We start from the raw sequence: 15,497 nt of genomic DNA, 5'->3' as shown, positions 1-15,497 counted from the left end.
TAGTTTGGAAATTTGGGCAAACACATTAAAGTTGGAGTTTATTCCGGACAAAGGCGAGATGATGCATTTTAGAGTATCAAATCTAGGTATGAATTATACTGTAAGTGGCAGAACGCTCAGGAACATTAACAAACAGAGGGATCACGGCGTGCAGGTCCACACTTCCGTGAAAGTGGCAACACAGGTGGCCAAGGTGATTAAGAAGGTAAATGACATGATTGCCTTCATCAGCCGGGTCATTGAGTATCGGAGTTAGAAAATCACGTTTCAGCTATTTAAAACCTTGGTTAGGCGCATTTAGAATATTGCGTGCAGTTCTAGTAACCACATTATCAGAAAGACGTGTTAGTTTGGAGGGAGTGAAAAGTAAGTTCACCAGGATGGTGCCTGGTCTCGAAGGTGTTCACTATGAGGAAAGATTGAATAAACAAGAATTGATTTCGCTGTAAAGACAGAAGCTGAGGAGACACCTGATAGAGTTCTACAAAATTATGCGAGGCATAGACCGGGTGGGTAGTCAGCGGCTTTTTCCAAGGGTGGAAGTGTCAATTAGAAGGGGGCAGAGATTCTACGTGAGAGGGGGAAAGTGTAAGGAAGGTGTGCGGGGTAAGGTTTTCACACAGAGTGGTGGGCACGTAGACCACGCTGCCAGAGGATGTGGTGGAAGTAGGCATATTAGCAAAATTAAGAGGCTAGGTACATCCACATGGAGGAAATAGAGGAATACGGTCCGAGTACAGAAGGTTTTGTTTTTTAGTTAGGGCATCATGATTGGCTCAAGATTGGAGGGCCGAAGGGCATGTTCCTGTGCTGTACATTTCTTTGTTCTTTGTTCTGGGCAGCTGAACCCACAGGCCCCTCTCGGATCCCCCTGAATTTAGTTTCATACCATCTCGATCCAGAAAGTATCCAGGTATCTCCTTTCTTGATCCACAATAGGAGGCCTAACGCTTTCCAGCGTCCTGCCCTAATGAATGCTCAGGCAAATAATTATTCACCGTGTGTGCAAAGTTGTCACAGTCATTGACAATATCCTCACTTTCAGTCTGCAGCGGGCCAATAGTGCTCCTGATCGCCGGCGTTCCTTTTGTACAGCTGTCAAACTTATTCTTTTTCATTTTGATGCCCCTTGCAAGTTTCATTTCATTATTCATTTTTGGTGGCCCTTCTAAGCTGCTTTGTGGCCCTTTGTCAGCCATGTTCTTCTTTCACAAAGGTTCCCCTGCAGCATACAAGCACAATGCTGTTGAACCTGACGTACTGAATTATAAACGCGACAAATAAAATGTTTGAATGACTTGAATGATGTAGCAGCATCTTTGGAGCGAAACATGCAACCTTTCATGACAAGGTGACCTCAGCAACATAGCATCCAGATTCAGATGAAAGGCAATTTCGCACTGAAACTGCAGCTCTGTCAGTCAGAGAGAGCCGTGCGTGAGATGGAATGTTCACCTGAAATGAAGCAGGCATTGGAAGACTAAATTGTGTTTGCTAATCCGCCTGAATGCGGGGTTTATAATGGAGAAACAACACATCCACAGGAAAACCTGAAAACAAAGTAAAAGTTAAGCTCGAAATGGATCTTTTGATCATCCTCATTTAAAATATCATGTTAAACCTGGCCACCAACAGATTCAGAGGCAGCTCATCGATTATATTTGAAATTAGTCAGATTTTATATTTGAAGCCTATTGTGACATTTGGTTCCACATCCTGATTGCACTCAGTGTTTGTGCTGACACAGTGTGATTTTCACTTTTCAATGTCCATCGCAGAATGCAAAATCCTTTACCGCATGTTCCGTACATTTTTAAAATCTAAATCAAAGCACACCCAGACGCACGCGGACATGTACTGCCGTGTCCCCAATCCAATTGGAACATGATAGAGACAGTGAAGTGAAACGTCTATTTCCAACTTTTCTCTCTATTCCTGAAGTTCAAACGGCCCTATTTTAAACTGATCTTTGATGTGGCTCCTGATGTTGTCGTATGTTTCAAATAGACGTTGTGTCAAATTTAGAACATTTTCCTGGCTATTCTGCAAGCAAATCAGCTGTGTTCGTGAAATATGCAGAGGATTATTGTCGGTGATCCTGTGCAAGGATAACTAAAGATTTGGGGATGCATTACAGATCATAAATCGACAAGACGTTGGGGCAGAAGTAGGTCATTTATCCAATCAAGTCTGTTCCACAATTGAATACTGTACAATACTGATTTGCAATGATAATCTTCTAGACCACTTTTACCCGTTATCCCAATATCCCATGATCCCCTTATTGATTTAAATTATATCCATCTCAGCCTTGAATATACTTAAAGGAATGACACGCAGTTTAACTAAGGATTTCAGCAACCTATTGGGCTTTATATAACTTTCAGTCTAAATGGCGGCTCAATCCCAATTAACTTCTAATTTGCAGCGACTTATTGCAGAAGTTATTAAAGGCTCTGTTAAAATATAGTAATTCTTCAATGGAATTTAATTACTTTTCGATCAGACGATCGAGGCCAACATTACATTTCTGAGCATGTTTGCTGTCTGTGCCCAGCTTAGAGTGACAGAGTACGTCAGGCCAATGCCGCTCAGTAATCCTTCATTATTAATGCACCAAAATTCTTGCACCTTCATCGGTCAACTTGCCAGTCAGTTGAGTAAACGTGCTGCAATATTTATCGAGCTTCTGGCACAGACGTAACGCGCACTGTTATATTTGTTGTAAACACGACGAGAAATGTTGATGAGAAGCTGACCAATTGGCATTGAGACATATTTTGGGTAATGCGAAAGCAGGTTTAAGTTTGCAGAGCCTCAGAAGACTCGTTGTGTCTTTTCCTGTTCTGCAAAACTGACAGGAAGCACCTGGCGTTCTGGCGATGTCTGTGTTTGCATTTCAGTCTTTGATCTCCGTTTGCGTTGCCACGCTGCTGCTGAATGTTCTAACTTGTGCTGGGCAATGTAGCGGGGAGGTAACATTGCTAAACTGTAAACATTTACTGGTAACTTCTGACAGCATGGCTTCTATATAAAATCCTCAAGTGAAAATCAATAAGCTATACGTATACCTTGTCCTGCTTAGTTGTACAGGAGCCACGATCCAGCTGAAATTCCTCAGTACTTCCTGACTACACAGAGCAGGCCGGATGGACCATAAACAACAAAGAACAAAGAAATGTACAGCACTGGAACGGGCCCTTCGGCCCTCCAAGCCCGTGCCGACCATGCTGCCCGACTAAACTACAATCTTCTACACTTCCTGAGTCCGTATCCCTCTATTCCCATCCTATTCATGTATTTGTCAAGATGCCCCTTAAATGTCACGATCGTCCCTGCTTCCACCACTTCCTCCGTTAGCGAGTTCCAGGCACCCACCACCCTCTGCGTAAAAAACTTGCCTCGTACATCTACTCTAAACCTTGCCCCTTTCACCTTAAACCTATGCCCTCTAGTAATAGACCCCTCTACCCCCGGGGAAAAGACTCTGACTATCCACTCTGTCTATGCCCCTCATAATTTTGTAGACCTCTATCAGGTCGCCCCTCAACCTCCTTCGTTCCAGTGAGAACAAACCGAGTTTATTCAACCGCTCCTCATAGCTAATGCCCTCCATACCAGGCAACATTCTGGTAAATCTCTTCTGCACCCTCTCTAAAGCCTCCACATCCTTCTGGCACTGTGGCGACCACAATTGAACACTATACTCCAAGTGTGGCCTAACTAAGGTTCTATACAGCTGCAAAATAACTTGCCAATTCTTATACTCAATGCCACGGCCAATGAAGGCAAGCATGCCGTATGGCTTCTTGACTTCCTTCTCCAGCTGTGTTGCCCCTTTCAGTGACCTGTGGACCTGTACTCCTAGATCTCTTTGACTTTCAATACTCTTGAGGATTCTACCATTCACTGTATATTCACTACCTGCATTAGACCTTCCAAAATGCATTACCTCACATTTGTCCGGATTAAACTCCATCTGCCATCTCTCCGCCCAAGTCTCCAAACAATCTAAATCCTGCTGTATCCTCTGACAGTCTTCATCGCTATCCGCAATTCCACCAACCGTTGTGTCGTCTGCAAACTTACTAATCAGACCAGTTACATTTTCCTCCAAATCATTTATATATACTACAAACAGCAAAGGTCCGAGCACTGATCCCTGTGGAACACCACTGGTCACAACTCTCCAATTAGAAAAGCATCCTTCCATTGCTACTCTCTGCCTTCTATGACCTAGCCAGTTCTGTATCCACCTTCCCAGCTCACCCCTGACCCCGTGTGACTTCACCTTTTGTACTAGTCTACCATGAGGGACCATGTCAAAGGCCTGACTGAAGTCCACATAAACAACATCCACTGCCCTACCTGCATCAATCATCTTAGTGACCTCCTCGAAAAACTCTATCAAGTTAGTGAGACACGACCTCCCCTTCACAAAACCATGCTGCCTCTCACCAATACGTCGATTTGCTTCCAAATGGGAGTAGATCCTGTCTCGAAGAATTCTCGCCAGTAACTTCCCTACCACTGAAGTAAGGCTCACCGGCCTGTAGTTCCCTGGATTATCGTTGCTACGCTTCTTAAACAGAGGAACAACATTGGCTATTCTCCAGTCTTCCGGGACATCCCCTGAAGACAGTGAGGATCCAAAGATTTCTGTAAAGGCCTCAGCAATTTCCTCTCCAACCTCCTTCAGTATTCTGGGGTAGATCCCATCAGGCCCTGAGGACTTACCTACCTTAATATTTTTTAAGACACCTCGTCTTTTTGGATCTCAATGTCTCCCAGGCTATCTACACACCCTTCTCCAGACTCAACATCTACCAATGTCTTCTCATTGGTGAATACTGACGCAAAGTATTCATTGAGTACCTCGCCCATTTCCTCTGGCTCCACACATAGATTCCCTTGCCCATCCTTCAGTGGGCCAACCCTTTCCCTGGCTACCCTCTTGCTTTTTATGTACGTGTAAAAAGCCATGGGATTTTCCTTAACCCTATTTGCCAATGACTTTTCGTGACCCCTTCTAGCCCTCCTGACTCCTTTCTTAAGTTCATTCCTACTTTCCTTATATTTCACGCAGGCTTCGTCTGTTCCCAGCCTTTAAGCCCTGACAAATTCCTCCTTTTTCTTTGTGACGAGCCTACAATATCTCTCGTTTTCCAAGGTTCCCGAAAATTGCCGTATTTATCCTTCTTCCTCACAGGAACATGCCACATATACCGTTGAGATGCGAGCAGAAAGGTACTTGGGATGTTAGGTCCTCCTCTTACCTTTAGTTGCAGGATGTGATTCCGGTTTCTGGGTCAGTTACAATCTGGTTGTCAGTTTCCTCTGATATATTTCAATACACAGTGTCATGCGAGAGTACATTTAAGAAATGGATGTTTCAGCAATGTAGCTTTAAGAAAACAGTGAAAGCAGAGAGTGGGTGGAGCTGAGCTCAGTTCAGCCAGTTTGTAGTTTCAGTTTGAAAAGAGCTTGGGTGTCTGTCTGTGTTTGCAGTGAGCTGGATCTGCTGTGATCTCTGCCATGAAAGACATTCTCTGGATCATTTGAGTGATTTAAACTCATAATAGTAAAGCCTTTAACCTGACGTGTTTCTGTTTAATGGTGTTAAGTCTCAAGGATGTTCAAAGGTTAAAGACTATCTCTGGATCATTTGGGTGATTTCAACTCATAATGGTAAAGCGTTTAACCTGATGTGTTTCTGTTTAAAGGTGTTAAGTCTCAAGGATGTTCAAAGGTGAAAGACTATCTCTGGATCATTTGGGTGATTTAAACTCATAATAGTAAAGCGTTTAACCTGGTGTGTTTCTGTTTAAAGGTGTTAAGTCTCTCTTGGATGTTGAAAGGAATAACTGAAGGATTATTTACTGTTGTAATGTTTTCGGGGTTATCTTTGAAGTAAGGGGTGTTAAGTGATCCAATGTTTATTTCAGAGGTTAAGTTGAGTTCATGGAATAAACATTGTGTTGTGTTTGAAAACCCACGTGTCCATAATTGTAATACCACACCTAGGGAACAAGCCGTGTGCTCAGAAAAGCAACAATTGCATTAAAGGGGGAGATTGGTTCAACTCCATGGCACATTTTGGGGTTCTGAAAACGCCTCGCCCATAACAACAGCATGCCAAGCACTAACCACGATGTGATTTCCTCTGTGTTTCGTCAGTAATTGGGACCACACGGCTACCTGGTCATCCCTGTATTGCTTTATTAGCGAGAGGCCCACTGATGCACTCTTGTACCATTGTTCAGAGATGAATTCTGAAGCAGTGTCTGGATGTTGTGAAAATGAGGGATCCAGCTATTAATCTGTTAATATTTCGGGTGATGTCTCAGTTGTATGCTGTGTCCTGGTTCGTAGAGCAGTTCTGTTCCTGTCGAGTCACTTTAAGAATTTTGATTCAGCAAGAGTTCGTGACTTTTAGACGCCATCTGCATTTCTCTATCCATTTGGCAATACCCGGATGCGGAACATATGTTTTGCAACTAAAATTTCTCACGTCTCACATCTCTGGGAAGAAATATATTTTTCATTTTATGGTTTTTTAAATCAGTGTTTTATGAGTTGCTGAAGAATTACCTCAGTATTAACTAATGTCCCAAAATACATACAGTGACCGCATATCAGAACTGACACAGTCATACATGTTTGACTTCTGTTGACCAACAGCCATTCAATGAAACTCTCTTTTACCCGTCCTGGCCAATTTTCAATCAAATAATTTTACTATTTGAGGGCTGCCAAATTCTCTGTTTATTCCCTAGCCGTGCCTTCATATTTCCAACCATCGAGCATGATTTACGGTATCTTATGAAGACAACTGTGGACAGCATCACACTATATCCTGGGGCACCGCACCGCTACCCCTCTGCCCCTCAACCCCATCCTTCCAAACCAGGCCCACAACATGCTCCCTGTGTTAAGGCCTGAAATGCCACCACTGCATTCTGCATCTTGGAACATTATGTAGCGCATGATCGCAAAGGCCGTTATTTTTGACAGCAGATGCTGTGTCTGTGTGTCAGCGAGTGGCGGGTTGGTGATGTAGGGAGGGGCTGTCTGTTGATGAAGCCAACGGGGTTTCACGGGATTTGTCCAGGAAACCTTCACGGAATTCTAATTGAGATACAATGCTCAAAGTGGAAATTTATACATTTATTGTTATTTTTCTGAATTGTCAGAATGGTAAAATATAAGCTATGGCGAAAGGCAAAAACTCTAAGAATATGGGAGAACTTTTTACATGTTTTTTTACAACCGCATATATAACCTAGTGACAAGGATATTTCGTTCCAAGTTGTTCTTTAAAAAAAAGGATGGAAGATCCATTTGTAACAACATACCCACACAGACCATGTCCCGCAGTGTGTTGTAAAAATGATTGACAAATTAACTATTTATTTAATTCGCCTTAATCATGGATAGAATTATTGCAAATGTTTCCCACACTTACTATTAATATTTTGACAGAAGTCTGCCTCTGCGATCGTGTCTGAAGAAATATCCTCCATCTTCCTTACTCTCCAGTTTTGTTGGGGACACTTCTATGTATCAAAACACACTCCATTAAATATAATGTATTCTCTTTCACTTTGCTTGTCTAACCCCTCGGCTCTGGGGGATGCCCGTCTGATTATGGGATGCTGGAAAATGATCGTCCAGGCAGTGACTTCAATAACAAATTTGACTTGTTATTTGTGGGTTTGTTTTTTAAGGAATAAATAATCTTCCCCATTCCAATGCCACTGATGTGATTTTAGGCTAGGGGATGGTGTGTTGGTAATTGTCCTGAACTTGTAAATGTAAGAATCTTTTTCTTGATAGTTTAATAGATACTTCACCCAACCTGGCAAGAACTGACAGGTTATCCCTGCGGTAGAGGTTTTCGGGGTCAGAAACAGGAGGCTGGGTAATGCTTGGCCTAGTAATAGCCTACCTGCAATTGCAATCTGGCTGCCCAAGAGAATTGTAATGTCGCAACCTCTCCTCCACCGGATTTCCTTCTGGAAAAACCTTCGACCAGATAACACAACCCCAGTGATCTGATCAAAATACAATATCGGTGTAACATAGAAGCACAGCACATTGTCATGTGAGAGTACCTTTAAGACATGATGTTGAAGCAATGTACCTTTAAGAAAACAGTGATGTCAGAGAGTGGGTGGAGCTGAGGTCAGGTCAGCCATTTTGCAGTTTTGTTTTGCAGTTCGAAAAAGAGCGTGTCTGTGTCTCGGTGTTTCCAGAGAGCTGCAGTTTTAAAAAGCAGCTTGTGTGTGTCTGTGTGTTTCAAGAACTTTGCAGTTTGAAAAGCAGCTTGTGTGTTTCTGTGCTTTTCAGTGAGCTGGGTCTCTGCCATGAAAGACTATCCGTGGATCATTTTGGGTGATTTAAAGTAAAGCCTTCAACCTGACGTGATTTTGTTTGAAGGTGTTAAGTCTTTTGGAAGTTTGAAGGAACATTTTTAGGAATTATTTACTGTTGCAATATTTTCTGAGTTATCTTTGAAGAAAAGGGTGTTAAGAGATCCAATGTTTATTTAAGATGTTAAGTTGAGTTCATGGAATAAACAGTGTTTTGTGTTTAAAAACCCACGTATCCATAATTGCAATCCCACACCTCGGGAAAAAGCCGTGTGCTAGGAAAAGCAACAAATCCATTAAAGGGAGAGGTTGGTTGAACTCCATGATAGATTTTCGGGTTCTAAAAACGCCTCGCCCATAACAATATGGTCATGAATAGCGCAAAAGAATATCATATTTCCGTACATTTATTGAAGCAATTGATTTTTTTGATGGGTAATGGATCAGCTTTGAATGATGGGAGTAAAAGAATTTGCTTTCATATAATTTACAGTGTAGAAGGAGGCCATTCGGCCCATCGAGTGTGCACCGGCTGTTGGAAAGAGCACCCTACCCAAGGTCAACACCACCACCCTATCCCCATAACCCAGTAACCCCACCCAACACTAAGGGCAATTTTGGACACTAAGGGCAATTTATCATGGCCAATCCACCTAACCTGCACATCTTTGGACTGTGGGAGGAAACCGGAGCATCCGGAGGAAACCCACGCACACACAGGGAGGATGTGCAGACTCCGCACAGACAGGGACCCAAGCTGGAATCGAACCTGGGACCCTGGAGCTGTGAAGCAATTGTGCTATCCACAAGGCTACCATGCTGCCCTTGGCACATTGGTGGAAGGTTTGAATCGAGGCACTCAAGAGGGCATTGGGTGACTATTTGAATAGAAACAATTTGCAGTGACACCTTCTTCTTCCCCAGCCCCCAACCAGAATAACGAACATCCCTGCATCCAGCCTCTCCAGCACTGTCAGTTTTTTATACGGTTCAATTCGATTCCCTCCCATTCTTCTCAATTCTAGTGAATGCAGGTGCTGTCAACCCAATCTCTCCAAGGCGACAATCTTCCCTCCCAAGAATCAATCTGCTGAGCTTCTGATGCACTCCTGTGGCATATAACTCAAGTAATTTGTTTTCATCTCCATAGATGCTGCCTGACCTGCTTCGTATGATCACATTTTCCATTGCATTGTCTGAGGAGTTGTGTATGGTGCTGAAGATTGTGCAATTATCAGCGATTTTATGATGGAGGGAAGGTCACTGATGAAGCGGTTGTCGATGGTTTTGCGACAGAGGTGACTGAGGAATTGTATTAATGTAGTCAGTGACTATTGTCCTGAATGTACTGCCTGATATTGAAGTGGAAGTAGAATCCATCATGGATATCAAGAGCACATTTTATGGAATCACATGGAATTCCTACACGGCATAGAAGGCTATGGGCCAAGTCCTGGAAAACGGCATTGGAATGGTTAGTTGTTCATTTATGACCCGCACAAGCGCAATGGGCCGAATGGCCCTTTCTGTGCTGTATGATTTTATGACTCCAATTACAGAAGGAAGCCATTTGGCCCATTGAGTCTACGCCAACCCTCCGAAAGTGTACTGTACCGAGTTCCACTCCCCCGCCCACCCCCCTCGACCGCAATAACCCAGTAACCGAACCTGCACACACTTGGACATTAACGGGCAGTTTTTCATGGCCAATCCACCCAACCTGAACGGCTGTCTAATGGCCGTGTAGTACCTGCTCGGGGACTGTCAGAGGGAGAGAGATTAAAAGGCACAATGTTTCGTCTGATGTTATCGTGATGTCTCACTGCCTCAGAATGATCCCACACCAGGTCGGAGTGCGTGCCACCAGAATCAAACACACATTGGTGTTGGTCAAACCAAACTCTGGTGTTGTGCCTGGGTGGCCCTTTGTCACATTGCTTGTGATTTGAGTTTGGAATTTCTGTTATATTGTGGGTCACGGGCAATGTCCAATCTCAGGATAGACGTCTACTTTGTAAGAAGGACTTTTCACCGTGGATGGCGCGGTGGTTTCAATGTGGAGCTGGTCAACGGCCATCGTTGAGATTGAGCTGAAGCTCAGTCAATGTGAACTGGTTTTGTCAATAAAGATGCTGCCATTGGCCAGTCTCTGCCTTAGGGAATTGTTGACCATCTCCTGCTCCATCCAATCACATTCAATCTGGACAATGGGCTTCAGGAGTCGCTACTGCGCCTGCGCCACAACCACAGCCTGCGGATGGCGGCCAGCTTGAGTTGCTCGGTGTGGCGGCCGGCGCCATTTTGGGTTGCCATGGGAGACGGCCGGCGGCAATCTTGAGTTGCCAGGGGAAACGGCTTCATTGAGGTGATGCCCCGCGCGCTGTCCTCTGGGGGAAAGCCCCTCCGCACATGAGCACAGGCGCATGTTTGAATATTTAATTTGCATCTGATGATTATAATTACTCGCATCCTCTCCCGTCTGAATTCCTCTTCCTTCTCGGTTCTGAAGCTTCGATTCCAGTTTTGATCTGTTTTTGACAATTTGATTTATTTTTAAAACCTGGGCTCCTCTGGCCGCACTCTGGGGGATGCGGCGGCGCATGCGCAGTCCCGCAGCCGTCACTGGGTTATGAAATGACCTGTTGATTTGATTTTAATTCATTTCCTGGGGGCGGCTCTGAATTTAAGTCAACTCCCCCGTTTCCCAACAGCCGCTTCTTCCTCTTATCTGTGAAATAACCGGTGGGTGGAGAGGAGGAGGTCGCAGCGACGTCACGGCAACATGGCGGATGCCCCGCCCAACACCGGGACCCGGATGTTCCGCCAACAAGCAGCGGCCGGGCCGGGCTGCGGACAGGAGGTGATACTGGGAGGAGCGGAAGCAGCATCGGCATCTGGGAGAGTGACCCACGCCCTCTGGCGGCCGGGACAGGAAACAGCCGCCGACGTCTCTCTGGCCGCAGAGCAGCGCCTGCAGCGGCTGTGAACCACCAGCAGGCGGCAGCCTTGAAGCAGTTGAATCAGCCACACTGACAGAGGCTTGAGACAGAGAGGGATTTGTGTCTTTAATTCATTGACAGACACAGAGGAAAGGTGCAGCCGCCTTTTCACCGGCACATTCTGCATCCCGCACCTTTTAAACACACATTCATCTCAGAGCCTCATTGTCTGGGGTTGTCTGAGATTTCCACGGAGCGGTACAGCTGGTTTAGTGTGGTTCACCTTTTATTCCTCTTGAATCTTCGTTCCATCCTCTTCCATTGAATGTTCCTCGTCAGATGAGCTTGGGGTTGTGTTGTCAGTGCGTGCTGGGGCCTCCCCTTTTTGTTGAGGGCCCTTCTGGTGCTTTTACACATTCTGTGCTGTGGTGTCTTTGTCGATGAAGGTGGCATCAACCTTCTCTGAGGTCGCCTTTTTGACTCCGCTGCTGATGATTTGTGCGTACGTTGCCCCGCGTTCCGGGCAGGCCCTGTACAGATGGCCGGCCTCCCCACACAGGTTGCAGCACTTGTCTTCCTTGCAATCCTTAGTCATGTGTCCCTCCTGCTTGCAGTTGTTGCAGAAGGTGACATTGCAGTTGGCGGCAACATGTCCCGTTTTGCCACAGGTGCGGCATACTCGTGGCTGTCCCACATAGTAGAGGTAGCCACGATTTCCTCCAATGGCGAAACTGGAGGGGGGATGCAGGATGGTTCCGCTGCCCTCTGTTCTCAGAGTCACTTTGATCTGGTGCTCACTTGTCCAGATGCCGAAGGTGTCCATCAGTTGCACGCTGTCACTTTTCAGCTCAGCGTTCCTGGCGAGGAACGTGAGCACATCAGACACGGGGACGTGGCGGTTGTACGTGTGCAGTGTAACAACCCGGTTTTTCTGCGACGGAGCGTAAACAGAGGCTCCACAGTCAGGATCGACAGGGGACTCAGGTTGCCCTTTTCTTTAAAGACGTTCAAGAATTTGATGCATGCTGCAACACTCTTGAAGGTGACATCAAAATATCCATTGTTGGGGAGGTTTTGCAAGCAGAAGATATCTGTTGCTTGAAACCCGCAGCGCTCGAGCAGCACCCTCTTCACGAAGAAGTTTCGGTCCACAGGTGACTCCTCTTCCACCTTCTTCGCTGTGATTCGGACAGTTTCGCACACCCCAGCCTGGTGGTCGGGATGCAGCTGCAGCCATAGCTCATACGTTGAGTCTAAACTGTATCGGCATTAGGCCTAAACCAGAGGCTTAGCCCAGCATGTAGATCCCCCAATAGCAGCCAAATTCTAAACGTTTCCTCTTCGAAGACTTCAATCCCTCCGTGTTCTCCAATCCACGATCGACATCGCAATCCTCAACTTCTCTTGATCCAATATACAGTTGATCATAGCCAAAAGGCCGAGAAGCGATAACCCATATTTCCCGGCTATGGCTATTGTCCTCCTTGCCCACCGATATTCAGGTGCACCTTGCTGCGCTCGACTGTGCTTTGGAACCTTAAGTCTACGGTCACGGTTGGCAAGAGATCTCCAGCTTGGCCGAGCACTGTGGACTCTGTGCATGCAGAACCAGTAAAACACAACAGGGAGACATCGTCTGGCACACCTTCCACTGTCGTCACCAGAAGAAATGGAGACGCTGTGAAGGCCCAGTGACACCCAACGCAGGGAGTCGAAGAAACCTCCACCTTTGCCGAACAAAGGGCAATCCGTGCAAGCAGCAAGTACTGGCGGAATCCAACAGGGGGCAATGTCTAGTCTCCCTGAGCTCCACCCTGGCGTGTTGGTCGTGGAGTCAGGAGAACGAAAAGAGACGCCGTGAAGGTATACCTACATCCAAATCAGGATGCCGTTCAGTCTGTCGCCACACTTCCCTGTTGTGCAGGATGAAGGGATGTGGTAACTGAAGTGAGGAGAAGGCAAGTCGGCATCCGGGGTTGAGTGTGAGTGGCCTGTAAAAAGCAGCAGGAAATCTGTGTGGCATATCAGCTGAAAACGGAGCCTGGCTGCCGCAAGTCCGCGAGTCCATCGGCTCGCAACATTAGTGCACGAAGCTCCCGCCAGCAGAAAAGCTAGCAATGCTTTGGAGCCTGAAAGGCCTTAAATAGGTCAGGATGAGACAACTGGACAAGACAGAAAAGGGGAAGGCAGTGTTTGCGCCATTTTCTGTTTTCACACCATTTGCGCTTCAAAGCGGGGTGAACGCACGATTCCTGGAAGTATGGCAAGACCAGGTCGATGCGGGGAGCGGAAGGAGCAAGCCCCTGAACCATCTCCGAGTCCCAAAAATCTATTTAATTTTCGGTCCCCAGATAGGGGACATATCAGATATTAAACTGATAAGAACAGATTTTTTTTTTAAATGTTATTCAAAAATATATACTTTATTAATAAGATTTATCATAAGCATTACAAAGCATATCGAATTGTCTTGACTGTACATTTCCGTCAGAGCTACACATTGCCTTGACTTTCTTCCATTCAATTTTGATAATATTATACACATATCACTCTTTACATTACAATTCCTTCTTAAATATCTACAGTGGCATGTTTGTTTTTGTACATTGGAGTGTTGGTTGCCCAGACCGAGGGGCTTTACACTGTTACCCGCCCCTCGGTGTACATTTGCTGGAAAGACCTTACACAGTGGTCTTTCCCCATTGCGCCTTGGCGGCATCTGCCCCAAGCTTGAGTGCGTCACTCAGCACGTAGTCCTGGACCTTGGAATGTGCCAGTCTGCGACACTCGGTCGAGGACAATTCTTTGCACTGGAAGATCAGCAAGTTTCGGGCAGACCAAAGAGCGTCTTTTACCGAGTTGATGACCTTCCAGCAGCAGTTGATATTTGTCTCGGTGTGTGTCCCTGGAAACAGTCCGTAGAGCACAGAGTCTTGTGTCACAGAGCAGTTCGGGCTGAACCTTGACAAATATCACTGCATCTCTCTCCAGACCTTCTTTGCAAAGGCACATTCCACAAGGAGGTGTGTGACCGTCTCATTTCCCCCACAGTCACTCCGAGGGCAGCGTGCATTGGTGCAGAGCTTTCGGGTGTGCATGAAGAATCTGACAGGGAGGGCCCTTCTCACCACCAGCCAAGCTAGGTCTTGGTGCTTGTTTGAAAGTTCTGGTGATGAGGCGTTCTGCCAGATGACTCTGGCAGTCTGCTCAGGGAACCATCCAACGTCCTCCACGGTCTCCTTTTCCCTGAGGGCCTCGAGGACAGTACGTTCTGACCTCTGCTTCATTGCCTTGTGGTCAAAGGTGTTTTTCTTCCAAAAGTTTTCCACGAAGGACAGGTGGTACGGTACGGCCCAACTACTTGGAGCGTTCCGCGGCAATGAGGCCAGGCCCATCCTTCGTAACACCGGGGACAGGTAGAACCTCTGTATGTAGTGACACTTGCTGTTTGCATCCTGGGGTTCCATGCACAGCTTGATTCAGCTGGACACAAAGGTGGCCAACAGGATGAGGGAGGCGTTGGGTACGTTCTGCCCTCCCTTCTCCAGAGGTTTGTACATGGTGTCCCTTCGGACACGGTCCATTTTGGATCGCCAGATAAATTTGAAGATGGCCCGGTTGACTGCTGCGGCGTAGGGTCGAGTTATGGGCCAGACCTTCGCCACGTGCATAGCACCGAGAGTACCTCACACCTGATGACCATGGTTTTGCCCGCAATGAAGAGGGAGCGTTGCTCCCACCAGCCCAGTTTCTGCCTTGCCCTTGGTATGCGCTCCTCCCAGGTTTTGGAGCACGGCCCAGCAGCTCCGAACCATATCCCCAGCACCTTCAGGTAATCTGACCTGACAGTGAAGGAGACAAAGGACAGTTCGGTCCAGTTCCCAAAGAACTTGGCCTCGCTCTTGCCACGGTTTACCTTGGCTCCCGAGGCCAGTTCAAACTGGTCGCAGGTGGTCAAGAGCCTGCGTACAGACGCAGGATCCGAGCAGAAGACGGCAACGTCGTCCATGTACGAGGAGGCCTTGACATGCATGCCTCCACTGCCTGGGATCGTCACTCCTCTTATGCCCGGATCCCTCCTGATGGACTCGGCAAAGGGTACTATGCAGCACACAAAAAGGGCAGAGGAGAGAGGGCAGCCCTGCCTGACTCCGGATTTGATCTGGAACTGTTCTGATTCCCACCC

General features: G+C 46.5%; 1 non-coding gene across 1 annotated transcript; it reads right to left on the bottom strand.

Annotated features, from left to right (window-relative positions):
- Positions 1 to 13,547: 13,547 nt before the first annotated feature.
- LOC140397306 (U2 spliceosomal RNA) lies at positions 13,548 to 13,731 on the bottom strand. The gene has a single exon (XR_011936810.1). It is a non-coding gene; the product is annotated as a U2 spliceosomal RNA (small nuclear RNA).
- Between the last annotated feature and the right edge of the window lie 1,766 nt (positions 13,732 to 15,497).

The sequence above is a fragment of the Scyliorhinus torazame genome, chromosome 20, assembly GCF_047496885.1.
Source record: "Scyliorhinus torazame isolate Kashiwa2021f chromosome 20, sScyTor2.1, whole genome shotgun sequence".
Taxonomy (NCBI): Eukaryota; Metazoa; Chordata; class Chondrichthyes; order Carcharhiniformes; family Scyliorhinidae; genus Scyliorhinus; species Scyliorhinus torazame.
Note: the sequence above shows the minus strand (reverse complement) of the source record. Positions and strands in the feature narration are given on the sequence as shown.